Source organism: Piliocolobus tephrosceles, chromosome 2 (assembly GCF_002776525.5).
Source record: "Piliocolobus tephrosceles isolate RC106 chromosome 2, ASM277652v3, whole genome shotgun sequence".
Taxonomy (NCBI): domain Eukaryota; kingdom Metazoa; phylum Chordata; class Mammalia; order Primates; family Cercopithecidae; genus Piliocolobus; species Piliocolobus tephrosceles.
The window spans coordinates 141,951,544-141,975,484 of NC_045435.1; the positions used below are offsets into that span (position 1 = coordinate 141,951,544).

General features: G+C 36.3%; 1 long non-coding RNA gene across 1 annotated transcript; it reads left to right on the top strand.

Annotated features, from left to right (window-relative positions):
• Positions 1-6,151: 6,151 nt before the first annotated feature.
• On the top strand, positions 6,152-20,774 carry LOC113224793. The gene is made up of 8 exons (XR_003309403.1): positions 6,152-6,206; positions 7,370-7,555; positions 7,967-8,063; positions 9,737-9,856; positions 16,385-16,479; positions 16,710-16,775; positions 19,011-19,072; positions 20,511-20,774. It is a non-coding gene; the product is annotated as an uncharacterized LOC113224793 (long non-coding RNA).
• The last annotated feature ends 3,167 nt before the right edge of the window (positions 20,775-23,941 follow it).

The window sequence follows — 23,941 nt, forward strand, 5'->3', positions numbered from 1 at the left end:
TTGATGAGGATATGGAGAAAGTGGAACCATTGTGTATTGATAGTGAGAATGTAAAATGGTGCAGCCACTGTGGAAAACAATTTGTGGGTTCCTCAAAAAGTTAAACATAGAATTATCTCTGGAGGCTAGGTTCAATAAGAAAAAAAAGAACTACCATGTGATCCAATAATGTCACTTCTGTATATATATCCAAAAGAATTGAAAGTAGAGACTCAGACAGATACTTGTAAGACAATGTTCATCGCAGCATTATTCACAACAGTCAAAAGGTGGAAACAACCCAAGTGTCCTTCAACAAATGAATGAATAAACAAATGTGGTACATGTATATGTGTGTGTGTGTGTGTGTGTCTGTGTGTGTATATATGTATTTATATATGTGTGTATATATATGTATATATACAATAGAATATTCAGCCTTAAAAAGGAATGAAATTCTAATACATGCTACAATTTGGGTGAACCTTGAAAACATTGTGCTAAGTGCAAGTAGACACACACCAAAAAAACAAATATTGTGTGGTTCCACTTGTATGTGATATCTAGAATAGTCAAATTCATAGAGGCAGAATGTAAAATAGAGGTTAGCTGTGGCTGTGGGGAGAGGAGAATTGGGAGTTACTATTTAATGGGCACAGAGTTTCTATTGAGGATGATGAAAAACTTTAGAAATGGATAGTGGTTACGATGCCACAACATCATGAATGTATTCAATGCCAGTGAATTGAACACATAAAAATGGTTACAGTGATAAATTTTGCATTATGTATATTTTACCGCAATAAAAATAAAAACTAATTGCTGTTCGATTTCTCTAGACTACTGCTTCCCATCCACTCCCAATTAGTGATAATAACTAAGAGGCACTGAACACATACTATAAAGCAGACTTTCTGAGCTATGAAGTAGCAAGCAAAATTGTCATCACAGTCATTACATTATGTCATCACAGGCATTATAGTGTATGAGAATAGAGGATTTAAATAACAAGACAAGTCATGGAAAACTGCAGAATTCCTTTCACTAGTAAAAGATATCCAAAATTTCACAAGTCTAAAAAGCAGGAAAGGACATTATTTAATCATTCTACAAAAGTCTACAAACATGACCATAAGAGAACACAAAGAAATTTGAAGACTGCTTTCAATCTCAGTACAAACAAACCTCTAATACATGGCTGAAATTATGCAACAGTTCATAAAAATGTAAGCATTTTATAGGAATCATATCTGTCTTCAAGTACAATACAAAAAAAGGTAAATCTAATAACAAAGCATGATTTTGCTGCAATGAGAGCTCTAAGGAGCAGATATTTTCATTAAGTTGGTCTATCACAGGTCCCTTCTAAAATGTTTTAGCTAAGAAAGTGCCCAGAAGTTCATTACATGGTAGGTTTAATACCCAAAAACATGCTTGTATGCTGACTCCAAGAACAGCAGTATTCTAACTAGGTTCTGGAAAGTTCTACCTGAGTTATACTGAATCTTAATAACCATAGTATTAAGATCAAGGTCAAAATTCCTTTGGATCCATTCCAGCAATTTAAATTTTGACAAAAATTATCACTGGTTGGATTGGCCTAATCAAAGCAAAACTGATTTGGTTGATCAGTGAGCAACCTTAAGGTCCCTCATGGTTCTAGCATACTTCCATTGTATTGTTGCAAAAACTGTTGAAATATCCAGCCCTTCCAAGCTAAGGGCTATTAATTTTGAGACTATGAGTACCCATAGTTTTGAGTTTACGATTGCCTACTTCATTGTTTAATAAAACATTAGCAATTGTCAGTTAAGCTTTAATGATAGTATTAAAATGCAAAAGAGGATAATTCATACACTTTTCTATTACTTGGAAACAGAACTTTTGCTCTACAGAACAAAATCTGTTAAAATAGCCTTTATGTATACATTGAAACAGAATAATTTGCATAAAACAGATCATAATTAACTTATGTGGCTTTAAAATTTACAGTGTTGTAATGTACATTTCCTTATCTAATTCTCATGAATATGTTGTGATGTGGACTGTAGACTGAATATTCAAGTTTCCCATTATAAAATCTAAAACAAAAACAAAATGCAAATAGCAATGGCTCTCAGAGTGAACTGAGTGCTACCTTAAATTTACAAAAATCTTCACAATTTTTTTCTTGATAAAAGCAGCAACAATTTTCTTTGGACTAGAACCATAGTGTTGAAATGGTTCTTGGGCCTAAATCACATGTTTGTGCCATTCAACATCATATTATGTGGGCAAGTGAAGCAAACACAAATATAAGCATAAAGAGAAAACACAAAGATAAAACTGAATAAGTAGCTATAATACTAGTCATCTTAATCACCACAGAAAGACAAATAAGAAAGGAAGACTGAAAATCTGCTATTCAAAATAAATGTTAGTGGCTCATGCCCCAGCACTTTGGGAGGCCAAGATGGGAGGATCACATGAGCCCAGGAGTTCAAGTTCACCCTGGGTAACATAGTGAGACAAGGTCTCTACAAAAATAAATAAATAAATGTAAGTTAACCTTAAATTATTTTTGGAAAGATTTTAGTTTTTAAAATTAGTTTGTTATCCTTGAGTTTATGTTTTGAGGACTTTGTGTGTTTTGAACATATAACAATGATAAATAACATTTTTAAAAGAAGATCAAAACATGACTGCATTTAAAATTGAGATAAGCAACTCCAAGAATCAAGGGCACCAAAATATTCAGTAATGAGCAGAACCCAAAAAGGCCTGTGGTCCTCTGCATACATAAGTAGGCAGAGGATTCTGGGAATTTGGCTCTTGAGAAGAAGCTGGAGTTGGACTCCTTTGCTCCTAAGAGGAGGAAGAATATATGCTGCCAACCATTGCCTGTAGCTGCTACTTACATGAACCTCATAGGCGTGAGGCAGATGGACACACACACCACCTTGCAACAAGATGCTGAGCCATGCCATCCCCTGACTCTGTGACTGATTCTGCAATAGCCCAATCATCACTGAGGGACAAGTGCAAGGAAGCACCAGTATGAGACATGGTCCTGGATCAAAGGCCAGGTGGTCAAGCGGCAGGTAGGTGGGTGCAACCTCAAAACTGCTACACAGGGAGAAATTATACAGAGAAAGAGACAATCTTCAATGCATGATAAGCCAGAAAACCCTTAAAACCAAGACACATAAATGAAATTACAGTTAAGAAAGACAGTCCATGAATCAGATTATGGATTTATGCCAAAAAAGTTTAGTACCTTTAACAAGATAAAGAAATAACACTCATAAAATAAATAAGAAGTCTAAATCCAAAGCAGTCAGTAATAAAGAACGGATAATGATAAATACATATTAGTAAAATTAAACTTATAAACATTAAAATTTTTAAAAAGATAGACAAAATAAAGTGCTAGTCCAGCCCAAAGAGAAAAATATTAATAAATTGGAAGGCAGTCTAAGGAATTCACTCAGAATGTAGCACAGAAATTAAGGAATTTTAAAGATATCTGTGTCTGTATGGATAGAGAGAGAGAAACAGAGACAGACACAAAGACAGAGAGAGAGGCTCCAACAAATAGTAAAAATAGTGCCATATAAATAGAATCAAAGATATGATGGGGAAATAACATTCTTGAAGATAATTACTCAGATTAGTACAAAGACTTGAAAAGTCACTATCTAGTAAAACTGAAGATGCAACTTCCCTAATCAAGCAATTCTATAATTCATAGGAATATAAGAATATACCAATAACTTTTAAAGTTAGATAAAATGATAATTTTCTGGAAAAGCACAAAAACACAAAAATTGGCTCAAGAAAAACGGAATTTCCAAATAAACCTAGAAAAACTTAATTAATTTTTTTAATGTCTACCAAAAGAAAACCCTAACCTTCCACAATTTTATAGGCACATTTTATCCCATATTCAAGAAATAAGATAACATCTCTTATATGAAAAAATAAGTTCATATAAAGACATTATTAATCTTTAGCAATTAAAATGGTGTGATGTTGATGTACGAATGGAAAAAAATGTACCAATGAAATAGAAAAGAAAACTCAGAAACAGAGATATCCATGTATCATATGGTATATTGCAAAGATGGCCTATAAATTAGTAGGGAAATGTACCCTTATGACCTACCAAATAATACAGATGCTCTCATTTAAGCATTCAAAGTCATCACCAAACGGCTCAAACTTATCTCTGTAATCTTACAGCCCATTACTTCCTCAACTATATCATCTGTCCTATCAAAACTCATCTAATCATTATTTCCCTAAAATGCTGTGTGGACCTGCCTCTATTACTTTTATCCCAGCTGGATTTTCCGCTTAGAATGCCCTTTTAACTCCCCAGTACCCCCTGGCACATTACAGCTTATTTTTCAAGGCACAAATCAAAGAGTACACAACAAAAAATACACTTCTCAATCACAAACATCACATAGGGATTGCATGCTGGCTATTTGGGTGAGTGTGTTATCTCTTCGATTGAGCTGAAAATCATTGAGGGCAAGGACTGTTGATCTATTAATGATGTCCCTTCCCTGCATAGTCACACACACCTACAGTGGCCTAAGACATGATAAATGATCAATAAAAAACTTTCAAATTGAATTTAGGAGTTGAAATAAGGTCAAGAAAACTGTTACCCAACAACTTGAAATGTTTCCAGTTTTCCAAAATTAGAAAAGATACAATTTTCAATTGCTAGGAAAAATAGTCTAGTCTCCAGTTACCAATTACTAATGCTTTTTAGCTATCATCACTTGCCAAAATTAGAGACCCATGAGGGGTCGATACAGGTTAAAGATTCTTATCATTTAATGCAATTATGTTCCATTTGTATCAGTTATTTTCAGTCCATTAAAACACGTATTCAAACTCTTGGGTATTCCCCTATCTCCTTTTTAAAAGTATTTCCTTCAATATGTTAAATGAATAAAAGAGGCTTTTGCTGAATCCCTGCAAAAACATACTAAATGACTGAGACTAGAGCAAATATACCTCCTGAATTCAAGTACAGAAATAGCCTTTAGAGAGAATAATAGCCTAATAATACAGGAGATGTCAAAGACTTAGGGCTCTTACGCAAAAGGCGTGTGGCAGGGAATCTTTGCTTTTCACTGTGAAGGGGAAAAATTCAGATTTTAGGCATAAATACACCTCCATCCTGATGGGAAGGAGACACCAATGGGACCAAGTTAATACAATTAAAACCTAAAAAGGACTGGGTAGAAGTGGGGTCAAGATAGGAAAGCCGAACCTTCAGGTTTCCTCTGCATTCACATCAATTATCTATAAGTCAAGAGGTAAAGGCAGCAGCTACGGAACCTAAACTAACAATTATTAGAGGTAGTTCAAAGGCCTAGAGGCCAAACTTTGAAAGCAGAGGTGATGAAAGTCTTGGGTACCAGGGATCAAGAGCAAGTCAAGCATTTGAAACACAAAAAGGTCAAAGCAGAGGTGAAGAGGACAACAGGATTTCAGTGGCCAAAGTACACATGAATACAGAACTGTGAATGTCATAGTGAGCAAAACACTGGCACCAAGAATGCAAGAATGTCTGATTTGTGAAAGAATCATGATATGTTATGAAAATTGTTACTTTCTGATTTCTTCTATACATCTTACTAATTATAAATTATTCTGAGTTGACCAATAAATGCAGAAAGTATTTAAACTAGCCAGAGCCCAGAAGTATTCTGGATACAGGTGAGTTCGATGGCATCTGAAACAGAAAAACTGGATGTGGCCGATTGTGTCTTCCAAAGATAATCACCATAGTATCTCCTATCCAATATGTTGTTCTGCAGTATGACTTTCACATTTCCTCATCAAGAAGTGGAGTCTTATTACCTTACTCTGGGCTTGGCTTTAGTGGCTCATTGAACCAGTAGAATATGACAGAAGTGACACTCCAACCTCTGAGAGCAGATTGTAAAAACACCTTGCAATTTCTACCTGAGCCTCTTAAAAGTATCACTCTTGGGATGCTGTCTCTGAGGACTGTTGCCATATGAAAGGTCTCAGCCACATAAAAAGGTTATGGGTAGGTATTCAGGCATGTAGCCCCAGCAGAGCCCCTAGGAAATAGTCATCATCAACTGCCAGCCATGCGACATTCCAACTCAATTGAACCTTTAGACGAATGTAGCCCTAGCCTCTATTTGACTTCAATTACAAGAGAGATGCCAAGCTGAGACCAGTTAAGCCACAGAACTGTGAGATATAATAATAAGTTGTTATTCTAAGCCATATGTTTCAAGGTGACTTGCTCTGTAGCAATAGATAATCAGTACCTAGGGTTACAGGGATGATTTTTAAAATATCTCTATCCATGGCTAGTAATACTGGGGCCATGACACTTACAGTTATCAACTCCAGCAGACTCAGAAATTCACTCAGCTCCCCTACTCCACCCTTTTTGGTTCTCTAATAAATGTTTGGTGATGGATGGATATGAAAGTTAAATGAGACTTGGTATTACCTGGGAAATTTGATTTGCAGCAATTCCACAATGCCTATTGTTGCACATAACTAAGATGTGGCTAGAGCCTGGAACAATTGAAAATGTAGAAGAGCCTGTATTGTAAGACCAGGATGGAGAGCAAGTACTGGACACAATTGAGTGATCACTAAATACATTAGAGAATCCACACTCTAGTGACAAGTGGCATTTGAAGGGAGAAATTTTCCAGAGAGATCAATGAGACCTTTCTCAATTAATACCAGTACTTGTGTTGCTTGTTAAATTGTTGCATTTCCTCCTGAAATATTACAGGCATCCGGCTTTTTCACTTACCTCCAAACCTTCAATTGTTCAGTCTCTGTTAATGCAAGGTCATAATGCAGAACATAATACAATTCTCAGTTTATGGTCAATTCTCAATTATTCAAGGCTTATAGAGTTACAGCACAGTCCAATAGATCTCTGCTTAAATATTGACTTCATTGACATTTGGACACATCTGGAAATTCAGTCTGCTTAATTTTGATTTTGCTGACATCACAACTCAGTTATTTGAAATCTAACTACCTAATCACCTCTAGTGCAAGCTTGGGCTAGACGGATGGCAGGAGAAAAGTAAACATTTATAGATTGTCTTTTGCGTTTTACATACATTATCTAATTTAATCCCCATAGCAATCAATGAGGTATTACTATCATTATTTCATAGAAAATGAAACTGAGGCTAAGAAAGTTCAACTTAAGTTTGCTTCCTTCCCCACTTTGTTGCTTAACAATATAATTAAGAAAATAGACTCTAGAATCAAACAGACTGGAATTAATTATCTTTTTATCATAATATGTTTTTATTAAAATGAGTTTTATAATGTATAGTTTATCTCTGTTTTTATACCTGGTAGTTTCTCTATAATTTAGTTTTCAGAAAAGTCATATTTTTCTCAAATGACCTAGCTTTTACCTTTGTTAACTCACACCTGCACCCATCTGGTGAACGACTAGCATTAGAAGTGAAACCAGCAACCATTTAACAGCAAACAGTAGCAGCAGCATGCACCAAAAGAGAATGGAAAGTGAAAAGAACACAACAGATCATTTTAAAAGGTATACTCCCTAGAATTTTTTGACGATGTTTGAGCGTGGTTCTCAAAACTACAATTCGATAAGTCAGTGAATCCTGAGTTTTATTTGGAAAGCATGGTCCCACCTTGTGTAAAGAGAAAAACCAGCCCTAGAATAAGACTACCAACTATAAAGGGCTATTCCGCGGCATCAATTAAACCATGCATGCTATCAATATAGTCTTTTGCCAAACATGGACCTTCAGTGTGGATACACAAATCTCTGCCAACTTAGCTTCATATTTTACGTGAAATATGGATACAATACAGGAGAGAAATATAAATGGTCTGCAGTGTGACTTGCAATTCTGCCTATTAAAAAACTGTGTGTTGGTGACTTACCCGTTAACTAAGGGACTTTAACTCCAGGCAGGTTGTTCTAATTCTCTTTCAGTAATGTGTCAATTGCCTGGTTCTTGACTGACAGCTAAAATTAAACAAAAAAGTGAATTCCATTCTACAGTGTGACAATCTTATGGGAACACTAAGAGGTAGATTTTTTAAAAGTCTGCAATCTCTAATATAATGAAAGCATAAAAGCATTTGCAAGCATCACGTAAGATGTAACAATAGAATGTGGACTGCTCTAAATCAGAGAGCACACAGACCATGCTGAAGATTAAGTAATGACAATATACAAATGAACTTCAGCACTAATCTTTGAGGAATACATTTCACTGCAGTAATATTAGTCTAAAATTAATACATTTCACTGCCTGCATAGGCAGGCAGGAGGCAAAGCAACAAATAAAAGCAAAGATCAAAAAAGAATCTCTGGCAAATAGATACTCTGCAATTTCTAAAATGCAAGATAAAATGAAGGAGCCCAATATTAGACCTAACCCCTTTTAATCTAAATGAAAATGTGAAGAAATTAAAACTGTCTATAACTGATAACTAACCAGCCAGAATTGTATTCCAATCCACAGAGACAAGTTAAAAACAGGTAAAAACAGCAGATTATTTTATATTGGCAATCAAATATATATGAAAGAAACAGTAAAATGTTTTAAAAATTGGCAAAAACTATTTAGAAAATAAGATTCCCTGAAGAAAAATTATCAAGGACACATCTAAATACATGTTAGAATGAGCCGATACGGACCAACTTCCCATTATCAACTACTAAGACAAAGGTTCTAGACATGGCTTAAAAGTGTTAGCTTTATCCGATGCTCTGACAGTGCAGAGTGATATTGGACCCAAATGTAGGATCTGGAGGATGAGAGCTTGAATGTTAGTACCTTGGCTGAATTGGGCTCAGGGTGGGGAAAGTGATGTTAGAACCAGGACTCCTGCAGAGAGCCAGAAACTAGATCCAAACAGCCAATTCATGAAAGAGAAACTAGAAAGACTCAGTCCTCATGGAGGCAAAGTGTCAAGGAAACTTGCCTTCAGGATGGGAAAACAGAAAGCAATTTTTCTGAGAGCAATTTAGAAACCCATACTTGCCCTACATGGGGATGTAGAATCAAAGTTACACTTCCTTCATGGGGCAGAAATTTTAAGCCAAGAAATTAACATAAAAAAACTGATCTGAAACTGCTGAAACATCTAGAGCACTGACAGAAGTAAATAATATCACTTTCAAAGGGTGCTTTCAGATCACTGGTGACTCAGACACTGGCAACACAATAGAAACAACAGGGAAAAGATGAGCTCACAATAGAAAATTGCAAATCACACAGGGAAATGAATCACCATGAGGAAGAGACAGCATACCAAAAAAAGGGAAAACTTCACAACCTAAAGATTAGGCATGATACAACTATTTCAGTTTATAAACTAAACGTGTTCAAAGTTATTAAAGAAATTAAAAATAGAAATAATAATGAACATCCTAGATATTTCTTGATTTCTGAACTATGTCCTCAGACATTCCTTTGGTAATTTTGGAATAAAGTCTCTGTTTTTTTTTTTTTTAATCTGAAAATTGGGGTAGGAGGGTAGTATACACTACAAAGGACACAAGGGAACTTTTATGGTTAATGGAACTATTCTATAACTTGATTGATGTGACATTACAAAACTGTATATGTGTGTCAAAATTCAATGAGCCATACATCTAAAAGAGTGAATTTTACTGTATGTAAAGTATACCTCAGTGCCTTATACCAAAAAAAAAAAAAAAAAAAAAAAAAAAAAAAAAAAACTCCTCCTTCAGGATATCCACAGACGGCAGAAAAAAAGAGCAAAATAGATATCTTCACTCACGGAAAATGAATGTTTGCAAAGATTCACCAAGAAATAAAGTCAACCAAAAAAGTAAAGTCATGGAAAAGAAGTGAGTTCAATTTATATTAAGAATTCATTTATTGAAAGCAGTTAAGATTTTACTTGAACACCAGGCCTCAAAGGCAGACACTGGTGAAGCAGCCTTACATGGGAAGCAGCTTCTCTGGTGAGATTCAGTGTCAACTCACAGCCACATCCTTTTCTATAAAAAATTTATGACAGCAAAGTTCACTTTCATTTATAACACTGAAAAAAATAACTAAGGCTTTAGTAAACAGATGGTGCCGAAGGTGAAATTATATTTGGTGAATTAGAAAATAAGAAAGATAATCTGAATCCAGCTTTTACCAGTAATTATTAATATGATCCTATGCCAGGTGTCTCACTTCTCTATTCCTTAGATTTCTCGTTTGTGAAAACATAAGGAATTAGCCAGATGATCCTGTGGGTCCATTCCTGCCCTCATGTTCTAACAGTGTGACTAATTTGGGCTTGGACAAACAACCACTAACACTTTAAGGTCAAAATATGATTTGGAGAAAAATTAGAGACCTGTAAACTCTTATTGCCATGACTGAAGCTTTATAAGATAGTATAGTAGGAAAATCATGTTTTCCTCAAAAATATTTATTTGAAGAGTTTTATTGTGAAGTTAATTTCTACACTGAAGTGGGAACATTAGAACTTGAAATTTCTCTTTCGGATTCTCTAGACCTATATTATAGTTTATATGGCACCAATTGGTATGCTGCAATTTTTATTCTGTCACTGACTACCAGGACTTAGCAAAGACCCCACAAGTTAAGGGCTCAGTCCTCCACAAGATTACTCTCACTTGAGACTCCAGCTGAACATCAGGGTTCCCCAGGCCACCTGCACTTTGACTGACTACAAATTTGGGGGTTCTCACAAACCCCTCAGGTTTGATAATTTTCTAGACCAAGTCACAGATCTTAGGAAAGTGCTCTACTTATGATTAAAATTTTATTATTATAAAGGATACAGATAAGGACCAGCCAAATGAAGAGACACATAGGGCAAGGCCTGGGAGGGTCCCCAACACAGAGCGTTCATGTTCTCTTCCCTCGGACAGAACAGGTCAACCTCCCAGTACATTGATGTGTTCATTTGTCAGGAACCTCTCCTAAGCCTTGGTGTCCGGAGTTTTAATTGGGGTTTCAGTATGTAGGCATGATTGATTAAATTATTGACCATGTGATTCAGCTCAATCCCCAGCCTTTCTCCCCTCCCCAGAGGTCAGACTGCCTCAAAGTAGTCACCTTTTAATCACGTTGTTGGTCTTTCTGGTACCCAACCCCCATCTGAAGTGGAGGACTGATCTTGAGTCATTTCATTAGCATAAACTCAGGTGTGAACCAAAGGACTGAACACCTCTATCACTCGGGAAATTCCAAGAGCTTTAGAAGCTCTGCATCAGGAAGCTGAGACAAAAACCAGAAAAATTCTTTATCATACAGCATAGCTCATCTCAGCTTCTCTATGTAGAGTCTTTTAAAATAGTCTTTCTATGAATACAGGCATTCCTAGCTCCAAGATGCTAGTGGATCACAGCTGCCCTAGGTACAGAGCCCCAGTTTGATATGACCTTTCAGCTTTAACACCCAACTCCAACTAACAAACATCCCTATCTTACATTAAATCCCTCTGAGAGAGAATCCAAATACATCCAGTTTGAGTCAAGAGTCCATTAATCTAAAAAGCTGTGATCACAGCAGCAAAGTTATAGGATGCTTCAAAATAGGACTGACAATTCTCAGAGAACAGAGCCGATACTTGGCAAGAATCAGACAATGTAAATCAAAGTATAGTTTCTATGGTTATGAAAAGCACAGGTGTGCAAAATGGGCTTAGAAAACATGAACAGGAAGCTGTACAAGAAGAACCAAATATAATCAAGCTCCAAGATTTTGCCTTCCTTCCTATCCTTTTTTAAAAGTAGATACAAAAATAGTTTTATTCAACTATATTTAAATAGAATGTCAAAAGATTAATTTTAAACATTAATTAATCAAAAGATTAATATTAAGATTAATGTTCTTGGGAGTCAAACCCAAATTGGATATATTCTTTCTTATGTACAAATGGCTCTGTTTTGTTTTATAGAATCATTGTAAATGGAAAGAGTGGTTTGTGGCAAATGGGAGAAAGAAAAGTTCCATTTGGGAGTATTTTCTAGAAATAAAATATGGAGAGCTAATAGGAGACAGATAAAGGCTTACCAAATATTACATATTTGAGCTAAAAGAAAAAAGGTAAAGGTCTCTTCAACTATATGTGAGGGAAGCTAATTAAAGCTACATTAAGAAAAATGAGAATGTATCACAATGATGAAGGGATAGCTCATGAACTCCAAATGCAGAAATGTAATCTGGCCTCCAAAAGAAACCAGAATTGAGGCCTCAGAAGCCTCCAGAAGACTGAGCCCCTTATTTTAGCATGTTTCATCTCCTAGCAGTCCCATCCTACTGTTTCTCAGGCTACATGAATAAGCATGATGGCTACTTCCCAACCCTAGGTTTACTTTGCCTCCATTTGAAAGACCAAACTAAAGAAAGTTAAAAATCCTTAGTTGCAGTTCATTCATTCCAGAAGATACCATCTGATCAACCCATTCTGGTCTAATTGGCAATGGCCAGGAGGGAAGGAATCACACAGTGCAAATATGGCTGCTTGGGGACCCTCACTGTAGGGCAAGAAAGCAGTTTAAAAATCATTTGTGAGTTGAGGAAACACCCCGGAAAGAGTCTCTAATACTCTCTGCTTACTTAGTTCCAGAAAAATAATAATTGACCTGGACAAAAGACAATATCTAAGCAGAATCTCTCCAGGATACTGATGGGTTCTGTATTTAATGTTTTTATAAATTATGTGAAGAGTGAATGCCCAAAAAAGCCTCACATTTGCAGATAAACAAAGATCTTTGGAGTATGAATAAACCAAAATGACAGAAATAAAATGCCAACTTATTTACTTCAATGAGTATAACAGAAAGGTAATACGTTAGTTCTGAAAAATCAGAGAAATATAATCTTGGATGCACTGAAAAGAATTTCAGATAGAAACCTCTAAGACTCAAGTATTAGTCACTCATTTACTAATGCAACAGAAATACAGAGAGAAGGTGGGGCAAGAGGGAAGGCAGAGAAGAGGAAGGAAAGAAAGAAAAGAGAAAGGAAGAAGAAAAATGCATGCTAATACATCATGATTACCTGATGAAGCAAGTATTATCAATCCCCTTTCTCAGAGAAAGAAACTGTGACTGCAAATTTCCATAAATTACCCACGATCACCAACTAGTAAGTAGAATAACTGGAATTCCAGCTCAGGTATGTTTATCTGACTGCAAAGTATACATTCTCTCCAACACATGATTATCCTACATTTTTGAGATTTGGCATGAAATTCTTGGCAAAAACATTAAGGACTATTAAAATAGCTTAATGAAAAACTATGAGACACTGATTTTTTTTAACACTCTGTCAAAGTCTGGAGATGCAACGTAACCCCTTTGGAGACAGGTTATGAAATATGAAAGGTCAATGCAGTGTCTCTACTCATCTACTTTCACAAGCCAAATATGCTACCCTCTTTATTGGCTCAGGCCCAGAATTTCCAAGAGAAAACTCTGGCCTCAGGTAAAACAAAAATATTCAAACTCAAAGGCAAAGAAGAAATAATAAAGAAAAAAATGGATGCATCATGTTAAAGAAAAAATAGGCCTGGCACGGTGGTTCACGCCTCTAATCCCAATACTTTGGGAGGGCAAGGCAGGTAGATCACTTGAGGTCAGGAATTCAAGACCAGCCTGACGGATGTGGTGAAACCCCTTCTCTACTAAAAACAAAAAAATTAGCCAGGCATGGTGGCACATGCCTGTAGTCCCAGCTACTCGGGAGGCCGAGGCAGGAGAATCGCTTGAACCTGGGAGGCAGAGATTGCAGTAAGCCGAGATCAGGCCATTGCACTGTAGCCTGGGTGACGGAGCGAAACTCTGTCTCAAAAAAAAAAAAAAAAAAGTAAAGAAAAAATATAAGCTACATATAGGCAATAGGCAAATAAAACAAAAATAAAGTGGAAACTGTGTTTGTAATATATATGACAGTAACTATTCTTTCTTTAAAAATCAATTGTATTAATATATTTAAGATATATAACATGATGCTATGGGATACACAGGAAGAAAATAGGTAACATCAAAACGTTACCTATTTTTGTTTGTTTTTATGGCAAGAGCAGCTAAAATCTATTCATTTAGCATAAATTCCAAATACAGTACAATTTTATGAACTACAGTCATGCTGCATATTAGATCTCTAGATGTGCTCATCCTAAATATCTGCTACTTTGTGTCCTCTTGACCTACATCTCCCCATTTCTTCCCCACCCATAGTAATCACTGTTTTGTTCTCTGTCTCTGTATATTTGAATTTTCATTGTTTAGATTCCGCAGATGAGTGACATCATGTAATATTTGTCCCTCAGTCTGGCCTATTTCACTTAGCATAAAGTCCTTCAGGTTCATCACATTGTGGCAAATGGCAAAATCTCATTCTTTTTAGAGTTGAATAATATTCCATCATATATACATACCATTGTTTCTTCATCCATTCGTCTACTGATGTACACTTAGGTTGTGTTTATATTTTAGCTATTGCCAATAATGTTGCAATCAACATGGTAGTGCAGATATCTTTATGAGGTGGTGATTTCATTTTGTTTGGGTACACACCTACAAGAGGGACTACTAGGTCATATGGTAGTTCTGTTTTTCATTTGTCTAGAAACCTCCACACTGTTTTTCATAATGGCTATTGGAAATCTGCATTCCCACCAACGGTATACAAGAGTTACTACTCTTAATAGCTAAAAAAAAAAAAAAAAAAAAAAATCAAACAGTAAGAAAACATTAAACACAACAGAAAAGGGGCAAAGGACTAAAAGAAAAATGCATTTCCCAAATACACTTATGAAAACTCTGCCCATCCTAATAACTTCATTATTTGTCTATCTAACTGCAAGTTTCTCTTTCTCTCTCACTCTTTTTTTAACAACAATACTCAGGATTATGGAAGGTATTAGAAAATGTGCTTTCTTAAATGTTGCAAGTGAGTGTGCAAAATGTTACACATTTTCTGTAACATAGTTACTCAACATGTATCAAAGAATAAAAGCATCCATATACTCTTTGACCCAACATTTGCACTTCTAAGAATGTATTCTAAGAAAATGTTAGACCTTAAAAGCTGTAAACATTCATATTTTTATATGAAAGCATTTATAAAAGCTAAAACAAGTCCATTCTTGGGTAAGTCTGAAAAAATAAACTAAAACAAGATAATCTACAAAAATAGAAACTGCTTAAAGAAAGTTGACCCATTTATATTTTTAAATTACTTGCAACCACTAAAAAGTGTGTAATAACAGAATATTAGTGTTCTAAATAATTGTGTTTGACACTCACCAGATGTATACCAAAATATTAACAGCGGTTCTTTCTGGGCAGTACTATTTTAGAGGATTTTTACTTTGTATGTGTGTGTTGTTCTCTGTTTTTCAGTTTCTGTAACAAATTAAGTTGCATTATTTTTATAATCAGAAAAAAATTATTTGTTAATTAAAATGCAAATTATTCAAGAAGAGAGGCATATTTCTATTTCTTTTGTCTGTATAAAGGTTTTAATTCTGTCAGAGGAGGTCACAAACATGACAACACATTCTGAGTGGCTGAAATCTTCAAAAATTTCCTGAGCCTTATTAAAGCATTCCTTCCCAGAGCAAAATACAACAGTGCATTTCTAATAAGAGCAATTAGCTTTTGATGATAAATTCTACCCAAATAATTAATATAGGATTCAGAATCTTCAAAAGCAATAATACAAACAGTAACAACAACATAAAACAACAATAAAAATGATAAAATACAAAATCAAAACAAAGTCATCTCCTTAAAAACAAAGGATTACTGTTGAAAATATAAAGGCTATCATGAAAAAAAATTTATTGTCTTTAATAACATTTTTGATTTGCAAATGCCAATGGCAAAATGACTTTATTTTCCCCTCTTACTGGTGCTTTTATGATCATGTTTGGATATCTCTAAGGGTGCTCATGCAGTTGTCTGCTAAGAAGAGTGTGATTGCTATAGGGGCCAAGGGAATACTTCCCCTTTGCTTGCCCCCTACAGGTTCACTGAAAATCAACTAGCAAAAGGCAGATTAATAGAAGAAAAGCCAAACAAAATTTATTAATGCACACACATGTGCACGGAAGTCATAAAAAATGTAAAATCTCAAAGAAAGGGCCAGCTGGGTGATGCTTTCATGCCATGAGGTTAGGAGTTTAGAGCATGCCAAGACAGGTAATGGGAAGGAGAGAGAAACAAAAGTGTGGGGCAAAGGCAATCTTATTACATAGATGAAACCTCCCAAGTAGCAACTCTCAGAAAGAATAAATGGTATCCTGTGGCTGAGTTAATCTTTTCTAGATCTGGATAAGGGAGAGGACCGCAGAGAAAGCCTGGATTTATTATTTCACTAATGTGGTTTTTTCTCTATAGATGCAAATCTCCACAAAAGGCAGCTTTTCAGGGCTATTCCTGTCTGCATGCCCTCTGAATAACCATCTCAAAATATGTTCAAGAAGTATATTTTGGTGCAAAACATTTTTGGTTTTCTTTAGTCCCCCATTTGAAACTTTGTGTTTAGAAAGTTTCACATATTAAAGTGGGGTTGTTAGCTATGAAGAGATTTGGGTCAGAGGTTGTGAAATAAGAGATTGGCAAAGGGGAAGGGGGAAAAGCATACATTAGACCACGCAGCCGATATCTTGTTGCATCAGTCTCTTATAAGTTGGTTCAGTTAAACAGTTGTGCCCCATTCTAGGAGGCAGCATTGCAGATGGGATCTCAAAGCCAAGTCTCTATATATGATGCAGGCAGACAGATGTTTGTAAGTAAAATGTTTGTAAGTAAGATGTCTGTTAGTAAGATGCATGTCTATGGAAACAAAGGAAAAACTAAGGTTAATATCTAGAGTAGTCTATAAACTAGTTTTTCTCTAATCTCTATAACACCTTCAGTTGGATTGGGCAGGCGTGGCAATTGGACAGAATTTGTAGATTGTAGTTCAAATCATATGTTCTAGTGAACCCTCTGAGTAGTCCATACATCAACAGGCATGAAAGCTGAAGATAGATGAGAGAGAGAAAAAGAAAGAGAGAGAAAGAGAGACAGGCAGACAGACAGACAGACAGATAGGGCTGGGCACAGTAGCGCATGCCTGTAATCCCAGCACTTTGGGAAGCTGAGGCAGGTGGATCGCTTGAGGTCGGGAGTTTGAGACCAGCCTGACCAACATGGAGAAACCCCGTTTCTACAAAAAAATACAAAATTAGCCAGGCGTGGTGGTGCATGCCTGTGATTCCAGCTACTCTGGGAGGCTGAGGCAGGAGAATCGCTTGAACCTGGGAGGTGGAGGTTGTGGTAAGCTGAGATAGTGCCATTGCACTCCAGCCTGAGCAACAAGGGCAAAATTCCATCTCACAAAAAAAAAAAAAAAAAAAAAGAAAGAAAGAAAGAAAGAAAATAGAAAAAGATAGATAGCTGTAGTAATTTCTTCTGAAGTTTGTATCATGTTGTCTAGTTTCCATTTGCAGGGCTTTAAAGAAGGCAGTTTTAATTTCTAGTGATTCTAAGTTAGAAGAGAGAAAGAAAAATTGGAAATGTTAGTCTGCAGAGTCACAGTCATATATTTGAGGAAACTAGAAATTTAGGATTTAGTTTAGATTGCAGGTAAATAATACAATCTCAAAAAAAAAAAAAAAAAAAAAAAAAAAAAAGATCCAGAACCTAATCACAGAGGTACTATAGGTTTCCTTCTGAAACATAGTTTTCCTCTCTCCAGTACCCCATTTCTAACAAGGAGAAATCATAGTAAGACCAATTTATTTACAAAATAAGTTTAGTCTTATTACACTTGGCCTATTTGCATAAAGTATAGAAAGAACAGTGATTGGTCTACAGGCTCTTTTTAAGTTGGCTTTGCTGGAATTTTTTAATAAGGAATTTTGGATTTAACTTCTAAAAATCTCTTGAGGCTCACAAGCAAAGCCAAATACTGTGTCTATAATACCTTTATGAAACAGGTGAACTCAGTCTGGGCAACATAGCAAGACCTTGCCTCTACAAAAAAAATTAAACATAGCGAGGTGTGGTGACACACACCTGTAGTCCCAGCTACTCAGAAAGTTGAGGTGGGAGGACCACTTGAGCGCACAAGCCAAGGCTTCAGTGAGTTGTGATTATGCCACTGCATTCCAGCTTGAATAACAGAGCAAGACCTTGACTCAAAAAAAGAAAAAAAAAAAAAAAAAGAGACAAGGGTGAACTCCTCTTTAGCTGAAGACCCCCAAAATCTCTTGAGGTTCCTGGGCCTGTCAGAAACTCGTATTTAGTTTTATCAATATCATGTTGTCCTGCAGAATCTTTAAATAACCTGTAAATCTTTAAACAATCTTTAAATAGCCTATAAATTAGACAAAATTATTTTGTTCTCAATAAACACAATCTTCATCCCTTTGTAACTTTCCTCACCAAAAACATACCTTATTTTTCTCGTACACTTTGCATATGGAATTATTTCTTATTTCATTAGTTTTAAATATATATTCTCATATATAATTTTATATATTTAATCTTAACTCAATAATGCTAATTTCTAGGGAAACCTAGGAAATGAGTGATTTTGGACTGTTTTATATCAGTATTTACAGATGAAAGCCATTTTATAATTTTTAGAAAGATATGCTTTCTCAATTTTTTGTTTATTAACACCTCTAATTATATTGTTTCTATACCATATCAAAATAAGATGTAAAATTAAATAAACTTATGTTTAATAATTAATGTTTTCATATTTTAACTTACTTAGAAATAACTTGGACATTTTATAATTATCTATTACTTAATCAAGCATATTATGTGGTTTGGCTGTGTCCCCACCCAAATCTCATCTTGAATTCCCACATGTTGTGGGAGAAACCCAATGGCAGGTAATAGAATTATGGGGGTAGGTCTTTCCTGTGCTATTCTTGTGATAGTGAATACGTCTCATGAGATCTGATGGTTTCAAAAGAGGAGTTCCTCTGCACAAGTCTCTGTCTTTGCCTGTTGCCATCCATGTAAGATGTGACTTGCTTCTCCTTGCTTTCTGCCATGATTGTGAGGCCTCTCTAGCCACATGGAACTGTAAGTCCATTAAACCCTTTTTCCTCTATAAATTACCCAGTCTCAGGTATCTCTTTATCAGCAGCATGAAAATGGACTAAAACAATATGACTTTAAGATTTAAAATTACTAAAAAAGAATTTTGAAACTGTAACACAGATACCACACTTCCCCATGACTTCCCCAGTTGTCCTAAGTCCCATGTACCATGTGGCACCAAAGAGGCTATGAAGGATAGCACCTATGTGGGTCCTAGATTTATATATCAGATGTAGAACCCAGGACAGAGGACAGAGCTCTGAAGATGGTAACTGGTAGCCCAGGTGCTGCAGGCACATATATGTCCCCAGGTCTTCTTATGGCCACCTACCCACACCCCAGAATCCAGAGACCAAAAACCAAAAACATAACTTCACAGTAAGATGTGTGCAAAGCTTCAGGTGAGCCCAGAAGCCAGCCCTTATTGCTTTAGCATACAGACAAATCAAGCAAGTACAAAAAATATTATAAAAGCAGCAGTCGTATGATGTTAAAGCATGTAGCAGAGACAGCATATACCCATCTGAAAGTAGATCCAGGCAAAAATGTCTAAACTATATTTAGTACTGACAATTCTGAAGACTGCCTATTTTATTTTACCAACAGTTTTTAAACTAGCTTTACTTTCCAAAGATTATCTCAGATCACATAGCAATATCACATACTCATAATACACATTGACATATAGACAGACGCAAAGACAGAAGCAGATCTTATAGCTTTCATTAAGATTCTTCATTTGCCAGCTTCCAAATAGTTTTGCTTTCCCCAATTCAGACCATCAATCTTCTGATTACTCATTTTACTCCCCTAAGAAAATAGCTAGGCAATCCCAAATTTGTACTTCTAAAGGAATGACTCTTAGGTGGAACAAGGTAGAAAATTTATATCTCAAAGGCACAAAACATAGATCTAAACATAATTATCTGCCAAGACAAAGAGGGGCTTAGATAAATGCACAGATAAGGAAAGATAGCCACGAAAAGTACCTGAAATAAAAGTAAGGTTTGTTATGTAAACTTGCCTTTCTCATTGTAAAAGTTTCTCATGGTTTAGATGCAGAGAGGAATGTGCCCTTGCAAATGGAGGTTTTCTTTATAGATACAAATTTCTTTCACGAAGAGCTTTTAAATAGCCAGTGAAATGCCATAAATATGTACTTTGGAGATAGATTTAGTTGAATAGGTGGCTTTTAAAATTAGTTTCAGTTTCTTAACTGGGAGGTTGATTTCAGGGCAATGTCCATTAACAAAAGGGGCTAAATCAACTCATAACTCTTCGGACTCCATGAGAAAGAAAGGCAGCCCAAAAAGGGGTCACTGGCACCTTGGCTTTTTTCCTCAAGGGGTCCCAGAGTCACTAGCATATCTTTTAGATCTGTTTATGTGGTAACCGAAACTCTCTTATTTTCTTTCTGCAGTTTTTCATCCAGTGACCATCAAATGGAGGAATTATGGTCTTGAAGGGGAACATATCAATGACTTAAGGAAGCTAGATGGGAGACTGAAGGTGGCAAAAGGAGAGGCATAGCAAATGGAAGAGGGTGTCCTAGAGTCACTCTTAAACTTTGAGAAGTTTGAGATATTAGGTTGGTGCAAGAGTAATTGAGGGTTTTGCCATTACTTTTAAGAGCACAAAGACCAAACATATGAATATTTATACTAAAAAATAAACCAGAGCTGCTTCATCTAAGACTACTGTAAATGCTTTTCTCCCATTAATCTTAATTTGAAAAAGGAAAAAGATATAATCCATGATGTTTACCGACCTCTCGACAGGATTCGTGACAGACACCTGGGAATCTGACTGGGAAGATATTCTTACCCTACAGCTGGCATGTCAGATCCTGGGTTCCCTTGATGTGACATCCAGAGAAGCAGTGTGGTTTTGGTTATCCTGCTCAATACAGCAAAAGTGCAGAAACCAAGGGGAAACTTCCCCTTCGCCTTCTGAAGGTTCACTGAAAATCAACTGACAAACGGCCCACTATTAGGAGAAAAGCCAAACAAAATTTATTATTGCACACACGTGTGCTTGGAAGCAATGCAAAACGTGAAAACGCCAAGAAAGGGCCAGGTGGTTAATGCCTTTATAACGTCTTGAGATTATAGAAAAAACGTGGGCTTGGAGTGCGGCAAGATGGTTATAGGAAGGAGAAACAAAGGCACGGGGCAAAGGTGGGCTTGTTATTTACATGAAACCTCACAGACAGCAGCTCTCGGAAGAAAAGAGATGGTAGTTTGTGGCTGAGTACATCTTTTCTAGATCTGGATAAGGAGGGGGCCTCAGAGAAAGTCTGGGTATTTATCTCACTAATGTGGATTTTTCTCTACAGATGCAAATTTCTTCCACAAAAGGCAGCTTTTCAGGGCTATTCCTGTCCGTAGGCCCTCTGAATAGCCCTCTTGAAATATGTCACTGAAGTATATTTTAGAGTGAAATATTTTTGTTTTCCTTTATTGGCAAAAGAGAAAAATCTGTTAGTTGCAAGATTCAAAGGAAACAAAAAATAGACTATGCTTATAATTAATAAAATTGTATTATATTTTTAATTTCCTATATAGTATAGATTAAGTTAGATTGAAATAAGTCTGGCACCTCTCCTCCTGCTTTTCTTTACGTCCAAAATATTTCTCCCACCTTACGCCAAAATGTCCAGCACACACTATTATTGAGTCATTCCGTAGGGTCCTAAAGGCATTTACTTTATCAAGAGGCTTTCATTATTGAAAGGCAAATACGCCCTGCGCCAAATTCAGCTCAGTAATTGATTAGTTGGAGTCATCTGAGAGTTAAAAAGTGACCAGAAATAACATACAGGTGAGGGGACTGTGTACCAAGGACATTCTAAGAGGGCATATGGGAAACAAATGGCAAAGCTAAAGCGTCATAAAATCAAGCACTGCTTATCAGCTATGTATCCACGTGAAGATGATTAATATAATGATAAAATTCAGAAAAGATATATGCTTTTAAAAATCAAGAAAGCATCTACTTCAGCCCACACTATTAAAGAATAGAAAGCAAACCACTCGTTTCCTGAGATGAGCAGCTTCCTCTACTAACCACAAGGTGGGGCTCTATTTGGGATTACCATGCTTAGATTCCATACTCAGAGCCAAAACAGCAACTTCATTAGAAATTCCATTTATAAACCATTTCCTTCCAGTCAAATCAGTTTTAAATAGTACTTGCTGCTGTTAAACCACTTTGCCCAAGTATAGACTTACGTCCATTGAGAACTGTTCATTTAACGATGTTGCATTTATGTAGGCAAAGTCAATGCTGAGTTCCAACATCAATAGCCATCATTTTCTGTTATGGACTGAAACAGGGGGTTTACGTCCCCTCAAAATGTATACATTGAAGCCCTAACCCCCAATGTTATGCTACTAGGAGGTGAAGTCCTAGGGAGAAAATTAGTTTTAGATGAAATCACAAGAATGGAACCCCTATGGTGGGATTAGTGCCCTTTTAAAAATAGGTCCGCCCATCTCCACCAGGTGAGGCTACAACTACAAGCAGACCGATCAGGACACAGGTGACTGTCTGCAAGCTAGGCAGAGGGTGGTTACCAAGAACGGAAACTGACAGCACCTTGCTATATATATATATATACAGAGAGAGAGAAAGAGTAGATATATGTATTATATATAATAGAGACTATATATTATATATTATATACAAAATATATGTGATATATTACATAATATATGTAATGTACACATGACATACATATGAGAGATATATATTAAATATTTGGTTGTTTAGGCCACCCAGTCTATGGGTTTTTGTTGTTGTTGTTGTTGTTGTTGTTGTGGAGTCTCCCTCTGTCGCCCAGGCTGGAGTGCAGTGGCGTGATCTCGGCTCACCACAAGCTCCGCCTCCCGGGTTCACGCCATTCTCCTGCCTCAGCCTCCTGAGCAGCTGGGACTACAGGTGCCCGCCACCACGCCTGGATAACTTTTTGTATTTTTAGTAGAGACGGGGGTTTCACCGTGTTAGCCAGGATGGTCTTGATCTCCTGACCTCGTGATCTGCCTGCCTTGGCCTCCCAAAGTGCTGGGATTACAGGCGTGAGCCACCGCGCCCAGCCAGTCTATGGTATTTTTGTATTACCCAGAGCTAAGACAGAAATTGGTACCTAGAAGTGGAGTGCTGCTGTAACAAATATCTAAAAACATAGAAGCAGCTTTGGAACTGAATAATGGATAGAGGCTAGAAGGGTTTTCAGATGCATACTAGAATAATTTGAGATCACTGTGAAGGTACTGCCAAATGGGATTCTAGTGAGAACTCAGAAAGAAAAGAGGAGAGTGAAAGAAAAAGCCCTCCATCTTCTCAGAAAACATGTAACTAATCATCAACAGAATGTTGGTAGATATATTGATGGTAAAGGTCATTCTGATAAGGTTTCATACAGAAATGAGGAACATGTTATTGAACAATTTTTAAAAAGGCAATATTTGTTATAAAGTGGCAGAGAATTATTCTGAATTGTGTCCTTATTCTAGTGTTTTGTGAAAGGTAGAACTTGCAAGTAATGAAATTGGATATTTAGCTGACAATTCTAAGCAAAGAGTTGAAAAACTGGTTTGGTTCCCCCTGACTGCTCAGAGTATAATGCAAAAAGTGAGAAAAGACATCAAGACAGAATTGTTGAGCAAAAGGGAACCAGAACTTAAAGATTTGGGAAATTCCCAGCCTGTCTATATTGAAAAAAAAAAAATGAGAAAGCATGTCCAGAAGAAAACACCAAGCATGTGTCTGACCAATCATTTGATAAGGAGGTTAGTGTGGGCGTGAACCGTAGACTTAATCGGTGATGTCAACAGAAGCCAGAAAAGAGAT